This window comes from Pteropus alecto, unplaced genomic scaffold, assembly GCF_000325575.1.
Source record: "Pteropus alecto unplaced genomic scaffold, ASM32557v1 scaffold143, whole genome shotgun sequence".
NCBI lineage: Eukaryota > Metazoa > Chordata > Mammalia > Chiroptera > Pteropodidae > Pteropus > Pteropus alecto.
This window is the reverse complement of record NW_006434828.1, coordinates 1,801,277-1,814,784: the sequence shown is the minus strand read 5'-3', so window position 1 is coordinate 1,814,784 and position 13,508 is coordinate 1,801,277. Positions and strand designations below refer to the sequence as shown.

Sequence of the window (13,508 nt, the reverse complement as noted above, 5' to 3'; positions counted from 1 at the left end):
ATGAAAGCTCGTTGCTTCCTAAGTCCCCGTCTTCAGAAAGTGGGGCGAGACCCAGAGTCTTCACCTCCGCGGCGGTCTCGCTCCTGCCGCCAAACCCATCGGTGTGCTGGCCCGCGTGCTCACACTCTGACGGCGGCCCGGGCCCCCGCAACAGCAGGTGGAGGTACCTCCGCTCCCCACGGGGATTTGCAGAGCCCGGCCTGGGGAGGACGCCGACCCAGGACGCCCAGCAGAGCCTTCCCCGGCGGTAGCAGCATCCTCGGTTCTTCCCTCGTTCAGCAAAGTCTGCTTGCGGACGCACCACACCCAGCTCCAGGCACGAAGGACGCTGCAGGGCAGGAGTCAGGCCACACCCTGGGCTTTCTCCACCCCGGCCACCGCCTTCTCCTTCCGGCACCCCCCTTCCCAGGTTGCTGGTCACCCCGCGGTCACAGACCCTCTGAACTTCGTGGTTTCTGTCTCCCACCTCTTTCTCTAGCTCCCCTTCCCCACCCCCCAAACACGCAGGTGCCTCCAAGGCCCGTTTCAGCCCCATTTGTTTCGCCCGGTGCTGAGCTAAGCAACGCGCCAGCCCCCCCAGGAAAGACGCCCACGTCCTGGCCCCGGTACCTGTGAACGTTCCCCGCGTGGCAAAGGGACTCCGCAGATGGGCCCGGGACGGTGAGACTGCTCCTGAGAGGGAGACGTGTCCCCGGCTGTCGGGGGCAGGCCCTAAGGGGAGCCACACGTGTTCTCATGAGCAGGAGGCGGAGGGCGATCTGACCGCAGCGAGAGAAGGCAAAGCGGGGATGGGGGCGGAGGCTGGAGGGACGAGCTTTGAAGGGGAGGAAGGGGCCGCGAGCCAAGGGATGCGGGCGGCTCCCGAACCCTCCAGAAAGAACCGGCTCTGCCCACACCTGGATTTTAGCTCAGTGAAACTGATTTCGACCTCCGGAACTTCAAGAGAATAAATGCGTGTTGTTTTAACCCGCCAAGTTTGTGACGATTTGTTACAGCGGCCACAGCAAACGAGCACGTGTCTTCGCTCGCGTGGCGTTCCGTGGTGCCCCGGGACCCGGGAGTGGCGGGAACACCCCGGGCCGTCTGTTATTTCTCCAGATGTGTGACGTTTGCTCATCAGTTCCCCAACGGGGCAAATAATGGCGTGCGCCTGAGTCAGGCCTGGCGCCCTTCCTGGAGGAGGGAGAAACAGCCCTGGTGTCCGGCCTGCTGGAGCTGCCTCCCTGCCATGACTCTGCTTGCACAGGCCCAGTGACGGGGGGCTCACTCTCCCCTGGGGAAGCCCATAATATTCTGGGATGGCTTTTGCTGTTCGAAAGTTGTGTTTTTTTGACTAGAACAGGATGCCTTGAGAATTACTTCTGCCACGTAGCTCTGAGAGTGAGCTGCCCCAGAGAGGAACACGATCCCACGGGGCCTTTTTCTGGATCTGTGCGCCCCACGGATACTTCTGTGAATGTGGCCTGCGGCTGAATCGCTCGCCCCGAGCCCAGCCCATCATCCTCCAGGCCACGCCTTCCTTGTACCTGCGCGAGTGGGTTTTCTGAGGCCGAGTCGATTTTGCTCATGAAACTCCATCTCTCAGCTGTCAGCCAGTCTACGTCATCCAACACATTCGCAGATTCCTCTGCGATGCGTCATCAGAAAAGTATTTCATCCATTTTTCCGTCCGAGTAAAAGCTTCCGTGACATCGCTGCGGCTCCACTCCGAGCCCGGGTCTCGCGATTCCCAGGCCGGCTCTGCTGAGGCCCCCGGGATTTTGCTCATGAAACTCCATCTCTCAGCTGTCAGCCAGTCTACGTCATCCAACACATTCGCAGATTCCTCTGCGATGCGTCATCAGAAAAGTATTTCATCCATTTTTCCGTCCGAGTAAAAGCTTCCGTGACATCGCTGCGGCTCCACTCCGAGCCCGGGTCTCGCGATTCCCGGGCCCGCTCTGCTGAGGGCCCCCGGACACACACATCCGCATGTCCCGCAGTCCAGAGCCTGCCACCACCCTCACCGGTGTCCCCTCAGGAAGCTCCAGCAAGAAGTGGTTCACGCGCCCAGCGCCTGGCCGCTGCATCCCGTGAGCGCTCCGGTGCCAGGCAAAACGCTCGCAGAGGGGCTCCAGGGACGATGCGTGGTGGCACAGGGCGCGCTCATCGGGACACTGGCCTCCAACGGCTGCCGAAGCTGCCCTGTCAGCCTCGGGAAGTGCAGCCGGCCACCTAGAGGCCCCGCTCATGCAGCTAATGCAGGAAGAACACGGTGCCGGTAATTAGGGGTGCGCCCTGCGGTAGAGACGGGGGACAGGGTGACGGGGAAGCGGTTTGGGAGGATTGAAAGCGGACACTCAGAATGTCACTGGGGCAGCAGTCCAGGAGGCGCCCCGCAGTCACAGCCCCTGAGCCCCCTCGGTCCCCAGCAGAGATCGTTCCCGTACTTGGGGTGGCGCTGTCCTTTGCTCACGGCCCGGTCCCAGCTCAGCGAGGAGGACATGAAAGCCACCTTTACAGACAGAACGGGTGCCTTCCCACGTCGTCCCGGCCGCCGCCCTCCCGCCGCTCAGCAAAAACCACCGATGCCCCCTGTGGTTTCTCTTTCCAGATCTTTCCCCGAGCTGCACACACAGGAAGCTGTGATGGACGCAAGCTGGTGTCTGCGAACTACGTATCGGGTCCGTTTGGTCTTCGCGGGTGTGCGTCCCCGGCCTGCGCGTTGCCCCGCTTCTTTCGATCAGGGGTAGGGGCTGGGGTCCCTCTCGTGCCTGCTGTGCAAAGTGGCTTCTGTCTTTCCCATGACGGCGGGACGCTCTGCTCCGGGACACGCCTCGGTCAGGCTCCCAGTTCCTGTCACGGGGCACGTCGTGGTTGTTTCTGCCTGTTTTCATTGCCACCGGTGCTCCCCTGAAGTCTTTTTCCACCCGTCCCCTTTGTCCCCATTTGTGGAGGTTGGTCGCAGCTCTCACCCTTCGCCCACGAGCAGGGACACAGATGCAGTGCCCGGAACCAGGTCCCCCCGCCGCGGCCACACAGCAAGCTCTCTGCACCGCCCGTCGGTCACCCAGCAGACCCGCCCGCCCTTCCTCCATGCCGGCCCCCAGCTCCTGTGCTGAAGCCGTCCCGTGTCGTCCCAGGCCGAGCTTGTAGCTCTGTCGCACTCAGGTTTCATCCTGGCCCCGGCCCCGGTGCCTGCAGTAAAGCGGGCATATTCCGTAAGCTTTGGTCGAGTGGCTGCAAGGACAATGGAAACACGTGCAAAATGTGGCCAGCGGGGGCCGGGGAGCCTTGCCGCTCTCGCCCTCCCACGGGCAGCTCCCTGCTCATTGCCGTAGGTCCCTGGGGTCTCCACGCTTGCATCTCCCGAGCCGCACTGCCGGCCCCCTCGATGCCACAGCCCCCCACGAACATCAGCCAGGTGACGCGCTCGGCCGTGCCACGAGGAGGCAGAGGGAGCTTCCCGCGGCCACCGCGGCAGCATCGGCCACGTTCTCCTCCAGGACCGCAGAGGCCCTGACCGGCCATCGGCACCGGGTCGAGTGGCGTCCCTCCAAACTCCGTGTCCACCAGGCCCTGTGAACGTGACCTTACTGGAAAGAGTCTTTGCCGAGGAAATCCAGGGAAGCTGGAGCGGGGTGGACCTCAGTCCACTGGGATTGGTGCTCCAGACTGAAGGTCGTGCCCCCACGAAATGCATTATGGAAACCCTAATCCCCTGGGGCCTTTGTGGGGTGAGTGGGTCATGAGGATGGAGCCCTCACGAATGAGGTTAGCGCTCTCGTAAGGAGAGGCCCAAGAGCCAGGTGGCTTTCCTGCCACACGAGGCTGCCACGAAGAGCTGGCGCCTGCAACCTGCGGGTGGGCGCTCGCCGGGACCCGACCACGCTGGCGTCCGGCCTCCAGGACGTGAGAAACAAGTTTCTGCTGTGTGTAAGCCACCACCTGTGGTGCTTTGTCACAGCTGCTCGAACTAAGACAACCAGTGTCCTTACGGGAAGAGACGAGACGCACAGGGACACGCGATGGGGACAGCGCCATGCGACCCAGAGGCAGAGACCGAAGGGAAGCCAAGGAGCACCGAGGGCTGCCGGTGACCACCGGAAGCGGAACGGGCAAGGGACTGTCCTCCCCGCCGGATCTCGAGGGCACAGGGCCCTGTGACAGCGTCACGACCGACCTCTCGCCTCCAGAGCTGCGAGACAACGCGTGTTGGCGTTTGAAGCCAGCCAGTTTGCGGCCGTGGGTCTTAGCACCCTGGGGAACCACGCTGCCACCCTCCCTCCCTCCCGTTTCCTGACCGCATTGGGGGTGCAGTCTCTTCTCCCACAGTTTCTCTTTGACCCTGTCACGGTGGTTTTTATCTGCTGTTTATGTCCCTCTCATTTGGGCACAGGGATATTTGCAAGGTGACTGCAGACTTCACGGTGACCAGCACCATCCTGTGCTCGCCCAGGAAGCAGAGAGGGCTAAGCAGTGGGGTGGGGGGCAGGGGCGGCAGGGAGCAGCAGAGGGGCCACACCTGCCCCTCAGACTCCATTTACAAAACACACATGCAGAGATAAAATGATTAAGGGTTTCGAGATGGTGACTGCAAGCATTAAACCCTTCTGAGCCCAGGCCCTGGGATGGCCACACATGCAGGAGGCCGGCCCTGACCACACCAACCCGAGGCCACTCAGAAGGACATAAACACTGACGGCGTCTGCCGTGCGCCTGGGCCGCACAACTTAAAAGCCTCATTTCCCGTCTCCACCCGGCCCTGGAGGGGCGGACGGTGCGGCGGATGAGGAGAGAGACTCTCGCAGTCACGGGCGAGGCGAGCCCGGGTCTCGCTCCCGAGTGCTCCCTCTGGACGATGTGGCGTGGTCCCCGCAAGCCTTCGGCTCCCTCTGACAGGCAGGTCCCGGCCACCGGCCAGCCCACACGGCTGGCAGAGAACAGAGTGGCCTGTTTCCAGGGAAGGTTTGGGGCAAGAAAGATGCAATAAATCCCCAAACCACCGGAGCATGAATAAAAACACAAGAGTCAAAGACTAAGGTGGGGAGGCCGATATTTTTACCAGAAACATTAAGCTGAGATAAACGACCTCCACCAGCACGAAACTTCGCTCCGAGCCTTCTGGCAGCTGTGACAAAGAGAGGGCGTGACAATTACGCGGTCCTGGTTTTCCAATAAAAGGTAGAAAAAACGTTTTCCATAAGGCGGGGCTGCGGAAGAGACGCTGCCTACGTGAGGGGTGGACACAGAACAGCAACCGGGCGTCTAGAATTTGGGGTAACGGTTTACAACAACGTGCAGGCGCCCCGAATCCGGCCGCTTCATGACACTGTGCTCCGAACGGAGCAGCGGGCATCGTGTACAGGCGATTGTGGGGCACAGGCGGTGGGGCTCGGTCTCGACCAGACCCAGCGCTCACACGCAAAGCCCCGGAAGCCTAGATGAGCTTCTGGAAGAGTCACCGCTGACCGCTGGCCCTGCTGTCGGCAGAGGGGACGGGACAAGTGCGACGGCGTGTGCTGAGCGGTGACATCCGCTGGACGGTCAACACCCCGCCCCCGCTCCGAGGAGACACCTGCACGCCCCGCCTCCCCGCACAGAGATCTGTGTCAGGTAACAGGAGTAACAGGAGTGGTTTTGAAGGAGTCGAAATAATATCGTCGTCTTCAAAAGGGTGGTGTTTTTGTTTGAGTCGAGATAAAAGGATGTGACTGAAAGAATTGCTTTTTTTTTTTTTTTGCCACGTGACCTCGGTCAAGGCCGACCTTGGAGAGACTCCTTGAGAAAACACGAACCCGGCGGAGCGTGCGGTGGACTCAGACCTCACGGTCAAGGGTGGAGAAGTGGAAGGGAAGCTGCGATGGGGCGCGGGAGACCCCGTGCGCGGGGAGGGGCCCCCGCCTGGCTTGACCAGCTGCGGGATGCTGAGGGACAGGCACAGGGGGCGGGGGGCAGCGGGCGGAGCGAGGACAGAGCCTGCAGCCAGACCAGCCGCACACCGCAGGCGAGCCCAGCCTCCCCGTGTGCAGACGGGGGTGATGACAGCGGACGGTCTCAGTGAGCAAACGCGAAGGCGCACGCAGCACGGTGCCGCCAACACGTCCTCCCAGACGTCACCTCCCTCCTCCCCGCCCGCCGAGCCTGCCCCCTACGCACACACACGCCCACGGCGCAGCCCGAGCTCTGCGTCCCTGGGAGAAGGCAGTGTGGCAGGGGACAGTCCGGGGCCACCTGGCTCCTCACAGGAGAGCTCCCTGCCCTCTCGGGTCTTCGTAATCGTAGCAGAGCGAAGACTAGCGAGAACCTTGACCGATGAAACTGTGACGACGGGTCTCGCTGGTTCCCCTTAAACCCCACCGCTGCGGTGACAGGGTAGAGAGGGCTCGCCCACCAGAGCTGCAAAGGGTGCCAGTGAGCACCCTGGTCGGCTTCCCGGCCAGGCGAGGCTGCCCAGCGCCCGGCCCGCGTGGACGAGGAGCCCAGGTCCACGAGGACCACAGAGCCAAGACTAGCCTGCCCCTTCCGAGAGCCAGAGCAGCACCCACGAGGAAGAACCGGCTGCTTCTGGCTCTGCGGCACGGACCAGAGGGAGAACACGGGGGTCGGGCACAGCTGTGGCCCGCGAGGCCGGCCTTCCGAGCCAGGCCTGGGGAGCGCAGAAACCGGAGAGCAGGGAGGAGGGCAAGCAGAGGCCAGCCAGCCTTCTAATGTCACGCTGAGTGTGCCCGAAACGCAAGGAGGACAGCCAGGGTGGGTGACACGGGGGCTTCTAGCCACCTAGGGCTCCGTGGTGAGCCACAGCCACGATGTGGGCCCAGCAGGACACGCAGAGGCAGCAGTGAGGGTGTTTTACAATCTGTGTGGCTGACCCAGGCGCCTGGGGCCTCTGGGGATGCCAGCAGGATCTGGGTGTTCCCAGGACACCCACGAAGCTTGGCTCAGACTTTCCCCGTGCTGGGCTCAGCCCCTGGCAGGGAAGTGGCTTCAGGAAGGTGGCAGGTGAGCGGTCCCTTAGCTTCTGTGTATAAGACCGTCCTTAGCAGAAACTGATCATTACCCCCAAACCATCTTTCTAAAGGCTGTAAAAGAAAAGTTGAACTTCGGTAAATAAAGATCAATCATCTGTGGCCTCCCGCTTGGAGGCCAACTCCAGCCGAGTGGGGGTGGCTTGTGCGAGCACTGCGTCGGAGGATTCCGACTCAGCGGAGGTCTGGGACGGGGAGGTGCACCTGCCCCGACGCCAAAGGTGCTCCGGGCGCCGCACATCCCCGACCTGCAGACACTCCCGCTCCGCTGGCTTCATTCTGCCCAGCCTCACCCAACTGAGGGGCCCGGCGTCGTGACAGCTCCTCTGAGTCGACGGCACAGTGCCCTCATCGCTCCCTAGGCCAGCCGCCCGTCGCTCCTGACTCACCTCCAGGTGGTGGCTCACCGGGGAGTGTCAGCAAAACTAATTTGTTTAATTTATCTAATTATTCGTTCGTTCAAACCGTCCACCACCAAGGAGAAAGCTAGAAGGTTTGGGCTGACAAATCATTGTCACCGAAGCCGAAGGTCATTAATTAGTAACACGATGCCGGGCGGGTGAACCGTGATTCTGCGGACCTCCCGGCACCAGAGCGAAGCCTTAGCAGGGAGAACTTCCGCGGGTCGTAGCTATGACTGAGCTGCGGATTCTCTCCACCTACGCCTGAGCCAAGTCCAGGGACGAAGGCCACCACCGACTCGACCCTGTCTTAGCAAACGTTGGTGGAGACAAAACGCATCGGATTTTTAATTGACAACCCCAATGTGCACCCGATGTGAACCCCAGGCCTGGCAGCCCCTGCTCGGGGCAGAACTCCGTGGGCCGGCTGGCTCCCCCACCCTCGTGCCCCGTGAGGCTCTGGCCACAGCTGTCCCCGTCACTCCGCCCGAGGCATGGCTTCCCGGCTCTCTACTGTCACGACCGACACGCCCTGGAGCTTTATTTTCCACATGTCGTCGCAGCTGCCAGTGGCTTTTATCACGGTGACCCGGGCGAGCCCTTTGACCTCGGCTCCCTAAATCTGCCTCTCTGAGACCGTAGGTGGCCGGTGGTCTCTACGCGTGTGCCCTCGGGGTATGTTCTGTTCGCAAGGATGTGAAATCCAGCCCTGGGTGCTCATTTGTAGAATAAGCCAAATTCCTGAACGGCCCCAGACGGGCACCGGCCCGTTGCGATAGCACACACACTAGTACCCGAAGCTCGGGGAAGAGCATCAGGCCGTGAGTAAGTGCTCGGTCAGCGTTTGCCTTCATCAGATACCCACAAACCATCTCTTCCCAACGCCCCCAGATCGCACCGCAAGGAGACCCATCCCGCCGTGCCGTGAAGAAAGGAAGCCTCGGGATTAAACGGGCCCACGCGCCAAGGCCGGCACCTCGTCCCGGGCAGAGTGGTGGGACCGTCTCAGGGGCACCGTCTTGACGGTGGCAAGAGCGTGGGACGTGGTGAATGACAAGCCCTCCTCACACATGGAACCTGGTGAGTTAGGGCTGTCGCCGTGGCAGCCTGGTGGCCCACAGGAGCAGCGCCTTCTCCCATGCCTCCTCGGGAGCCCAGCTCCACCGCCTGGGGGCACGGGTCTCCCCACCTGCGTTCCAGGCTCGGCTCCTGTTCAATGATGTTTGATGTCCCGTTAAGGAGCTGTCACCTAAAAACGTAGTTTTGTTTTGAAAATCCAGCCCTCTACAAACACATGGAGGACACTGTTTAGTTATTCATTATGCTGCTTATTCCCCATTTCTTCCTACGACAAATCTGAAGTTGGGTAGAAATATGCACAATAACCTGACTTAAAAAAAATGCCGAGGAAAAGTGAGAATGTCAATAAACTGGGGGGCGGGGGGGGCTGAGAAAGCGGCCAGGACGGGTCAGAACTAGGCCGGGTCTGGCTCTTAAGGTGGCAGTGGGGTGTAATCCGACAGCTCCCTTAGACATTGCCACTGAATCCTCTTTAAAAATAGGAGAGAAATTCTGTAGCTGAGCTGGAAAGTAACGCCGGTGTCACCATAGATAGTAAATACCAAGGACTTCCGGAAGCTAAGTCAAGGATGCGGCATGGGCCCCGCTCGTCCCGGTACGGGGGCGGAGGGGGATGACAAAGCCACGCTCTGGAAGCGCATGGGTCGGAATACGTGACTGCACGTGTCTTTGGAAATGCGATCCGCCCGGGTCCTGTGGACGGTCATTTTGCCGTCACCTGCATGATTATTTCAATGAGTGACCAAGTTCATATAAGTGACCTGGAGATGTAGTCATTTATCGTTCACAAAATGGGATTCATGGGGACCCACCGAGCGACTTTTCACGATGAAACGTGGGCAGAGGGCCGTCCTCTTGGCCATGGAGCGTCAGAGCCCAAGCGTAGGAGCCGACGGCTTGGCTGGGCCTTGGACGAGCCGCGCCCCGTGCCCCACGGCAGTGGCCGAGTTTCCTGGCGAAGGTGGGCAAGGGGGAGGGAAGCTTCGTCCCCCCGACTTCTACCCTGGCCAGAGCAGCTCGGACCTCTCTCTATTTCTCTGTGCCTCATTTCAGCTGGACAAGAGGTGGTGCATCTAAAACCTGTCGTAACGGCACTGAGCTGGTACCATCTGCCTCGTTTACAGATGAGGCGACCGAGGCTTCCTGAGCACCGAGCCCGGCCCGACACCCAGACGCACGTCCCGGCCTGCGGTCCTTGCTCGGACGTCCGCAGCCTCCCCGAGTCCGAACCCGTCTCGGTACCCGTCAGCTCCCCCTAGGCCCCGCCTTCCTCATGCCTCTGGATGCTGCATGATAACAAAACGTAAAATTGTGTCATAACGTGGCAGAATCCCGCAATGCGGGCAGACTTGATGAGAGATGGAGATATGACATCGTTTAAGATTATTCCAGAAAGCGAAATGCCAAGCAGACAAGCCCGAGGAGGGAGCACCGTCTCCGGGGTACGTCGGATTCTCAGCGGCCGTCCACCCCTTCGAGAGGACTCCCTGAATAATGGCGAGAACTGAACGTGTCGGTGACATCTATGACGGGAGCCCATGGGTTTTTTTACAAAAGCGTTAAAATCTGGGTTTTTAGTTCCGTCTAGCTTGCCGAAATGTGAGACGGGGAAGCCTGAGGAGCGTCGGGGGCGGGGCCCGGCAGCCCCCCCTCCTCTAGAAGTTACGACGCTTCTAGTCAAGCAGAAAAAAGAGCCACGTTCAGTGGGAATGGAAAGTGGCAGCCAGGCCCTGCCTCGAGGGACAAGGTTTTCTCCGGAAAGAAATGGTATCGCCACAAGTCTGTTTTCCTGGTGGTTTCGCCCTGTTCCACATTGTTGTCACCAAACTTCACTTTCAAAAATGACGTGGGCACCTCACCGCTCGCTGTCAGCCCTGCCTCCCACGGGGCGAACCGGGCAGGTCAGACGGGCTGGCGGCCGAGAAGTGACAGAGGTCGTTCTAGAAAGCTGCCCCTTGGGCTCCAGGCCCAATGCACCATCTGAGGTAATTCCTCCGGCACCTGAGCCCCCCGACGCCTCTGCACGGACTGAATCATGGTCCCCCAAATGCACATGTTGAAGCCCTAACCCCATGTGACCGTATTAGAGACAGGGTCTTCAGGAGGTGACCGGGGTCGAATGAGGCCGTAACAGTGGGTCTGGTCAGAAGGGACTGTGTCCTTGTCAGAAGAAGAGTCATCGGCCATCTCTCCCCGTCTCCCCGGTGCACAGAAGAGAGGCCCCGTGAGGACACAGAAGGAAGGTGGCCGTCTTCGAGCCAGGATGCAGGGTCTCACCAGAAACCGAGCTGGCCGGGACCTTGATCTTGGACTCCCGGCCTCCAGAACTGTGTTTGAGCCCCCTAGTCTGTGGCCTCGCTGCGCAGTGCCAGCTGACGGGGACGGCCACCCCAGCCTCGAGCCGTGGAGCGTGAGGCAGACATCTCAGAGGCCCAGGGAGTGTGGGGGCACCCGTTCTGAGAGAGCATGAGCGAGGGGTGCAGGCTGTGAACACGGCGGGGCCCGAACGCAGGCGAGTAAGTGGAGCCTGAGCCCGGCTCCCGATCTGGGCAGAGTCCATGGAAGGAGGGGGGCCCCCCGGGCGGCAGGCAGTGGGCCCCACTCCTGCCACGGAGAAGGGAGCCGGAGGTCCAGGGGTCCCGTGGGACACCAAAGGTGATCTCAGAAGGGACAGGGGCGAGGGCCGAGCTGGGGGCCCGAGGCTTCCCCTGGACGGCTGGGCCCAGATAAGGTGCCTCAGTGCCAGAGCTATGTCCCTCCTGTTCTGGCTGGCCCACGAGACGCTCCCCGGCAAGAGCGTCTCGACTCCCCGGAGGCAGGTTACATTAAAATAAGGCCGTTTGAATGGAGTCCAGCCTGACCTATCAGAAGAGCAATGTGGACACTCGGGGGGCAGCAGGGATGTGGGCGCAGAGGAAAGGCCCCACGAGGCCGCAGCAGGAAGTCAAGGTCGGAGGCCGCCGCAGGAACCGGCCCTGCCGGCACCTCGACCTTGGACTTCTGGCTTCCGGGCCTGTGAGGAGACAAGTGGCTGCTGCAGCTGCCCAGTCTGGGGTACTTGGTTACGGCCACCCCGGCAGGGTGGCGTGTCACCCAGGGACGACAAAAAGTTCTGCAGAAAAATGGGGCGCAAGTCAGGTGGAGAGGACGAGAAGGACGAACCAAGGCGACAGAGGGGGACAGAGCCGGGGGGCCCGCGGGAGCAGACGGCACCCCGGGGAGCGCCACGCCAGGAAGACTCTCCCAGGGAAGGCGGCGTTTGCTGTGGCCGTTCACGGGTGACAGAGCCAGGCCGGAGCCAGGCCGCGCTGCTGGATGCAGCCCGGGGCAGGCAGACCGCGGGCACGGGGCGGGGGGCGCAGGTCGGGCAGGACGGAGCGGCGGGGCGAAGGGGGCCGGGGCTCCGGGGGAGACTCTTCAGTTTCGTGTCGTGCGCATGTGTATTACACGAGGAGCTCGACTACTTTCGTGGGGAAGGGGACGTAGCGTGTGGCCGGAGCCTGGCGCATCCTGTAGGATGTGATGGTCAGTGGGGGTCACGGAGCGACTCCAAGAAATTAGGGGAGAACTGTGGGTGCCACGAAGGGGACTCACAGGGGTGCTGAGACCCCCAGGGCATTAAATATCCAGACAGGAACGGCCGTGGCACTGCCGGAAATGGGTCCTCACGGGCCGGACGGGGAGCAGGGCCTGGCGCCTCTCCCCTCCCACTTCTGGCTGGTCGCCTCCTGGAGGGTTCTCGAGACACACCCAACCCAGGACCCACAAAGCATAGTGAGGGGCCCGGCCGAGGTCGTGCCTTGGGGCCCAGGCAGAGGGCATCGTGGATTCAGGGGTGTTACCAGCAAGTTGCATCTTCCCCCAAAAGATGAAAGCACTAGCCCCAACCCCTCAGGATGCGACCTTGATTATAAATAGCATCGCTGCAGAGGTAACTCGTTAAGAGGAGGTCACACTGGAGGAGGGGACTCCAGGACGACAGGCGTCTTTATGTCATAAAATGATAGCTGTGTGAAGCCTGCAGGCAAGAAGAACGCCTTGCAAGGCAGGATCGGAGGGAGGCGGCTACAAGCTGGGACGCGAGGGCTGTCCCCGAGGGAAGGACGGGGGCCGGTCCTCCCCTGGAGCGTGGCCCTGTGGTGCCCTGGTTTCAGACAGGTCCTCCCCTGGAGCGTGGCCCTGTGGTGCCCTGGGCTCATACGGTCAGCCTGCAGAACTCAGACGGTCAGCCTCCAGAACTCAGACAGTCAGCCTCCGGAATTCAGACGGTCAGCCTCCTCCAGAACTCAGACGGTCAGCCTCCAGAACTCAGACAGTCAGCCTCCGGAATTCAGACGGTTAGCCTGCAGACGGTCAGCCTGCAGAACTCAGACGGTCAGCCTCCTCCGGAACTCAGACGGTCAGCCTCCAGAACTCAGACGGTCAGCCTCCGGAACTCAGACGGTCAGCCTGCAGAACTCAGACGGTCAGCCTCCTCCGGAACTCAGACGGTCAGCCTCCAGAACTCAGACGGTCAGCCTCCGGAACTCAGACGGTCAGCCTGCAGAACTCAGACGGTCAGCCTCCTCCGGAACTCAGACGGTCAGCCTCCAGAACTCAGACGGTCAGCCTCCGGAACTCAGACGGTCAGCCTGCAGAACTCAGACGGTCAGCCTCCTCCGGAACTCAGACGGTCAGCCTCCAGAACTCAGACGGTCAGCCTCCGGAACTCAGACGGTCAGCCTCCGGAATTCAGACGGTCAGCCTCCTCCAGAACTCAGACGGTCAGCCTCCTCCAGAACTCAGACGGTCAGCCACCAGAACTCAGACGGTCAGCATCCTCCAGAACTCGGACGGTCAGCCTCCTCCAGAACTCAGACGGTCAGCCTCCGGAACTCAGACGGTCAGCCTCCGGAATTCAGACGGTCAGCCTCCTCCAGAACTCAGACGGTCAGCCTCCGGAACTCAGACGGTCAGCCTCTGGAACTCAGACGGTCAGCCTCCGGAACTCTGCGACAGTGAGCATCTGTCGCGCTAAAGC

At 61.4% G+C, this 13,508-nt stretch overlaps 1 long non-coding RNA gene across 1 annotated transcript; it reads left to right on the top strand.

Moving 5' to 3' along the window:
• Nucleotides 1-1,889: 1,889 nt before the first annotated feature.
• Nucleotides 1,890-12,832, top strand: LOC112478327. Its single transcript, XR_003045778.1, has 3 exons — nucleotides 1,890-2,260; nucleotides 2,594-12,646; nucleotides 12,736-12,832. It is a non-coding gene; the product is annotated as an uncharacterized LOC112478327 (long non-coding RNA).
• The last annotated feature ends 676 nt before the right edge of the window (nucleotides 12,833-13,508 follow it).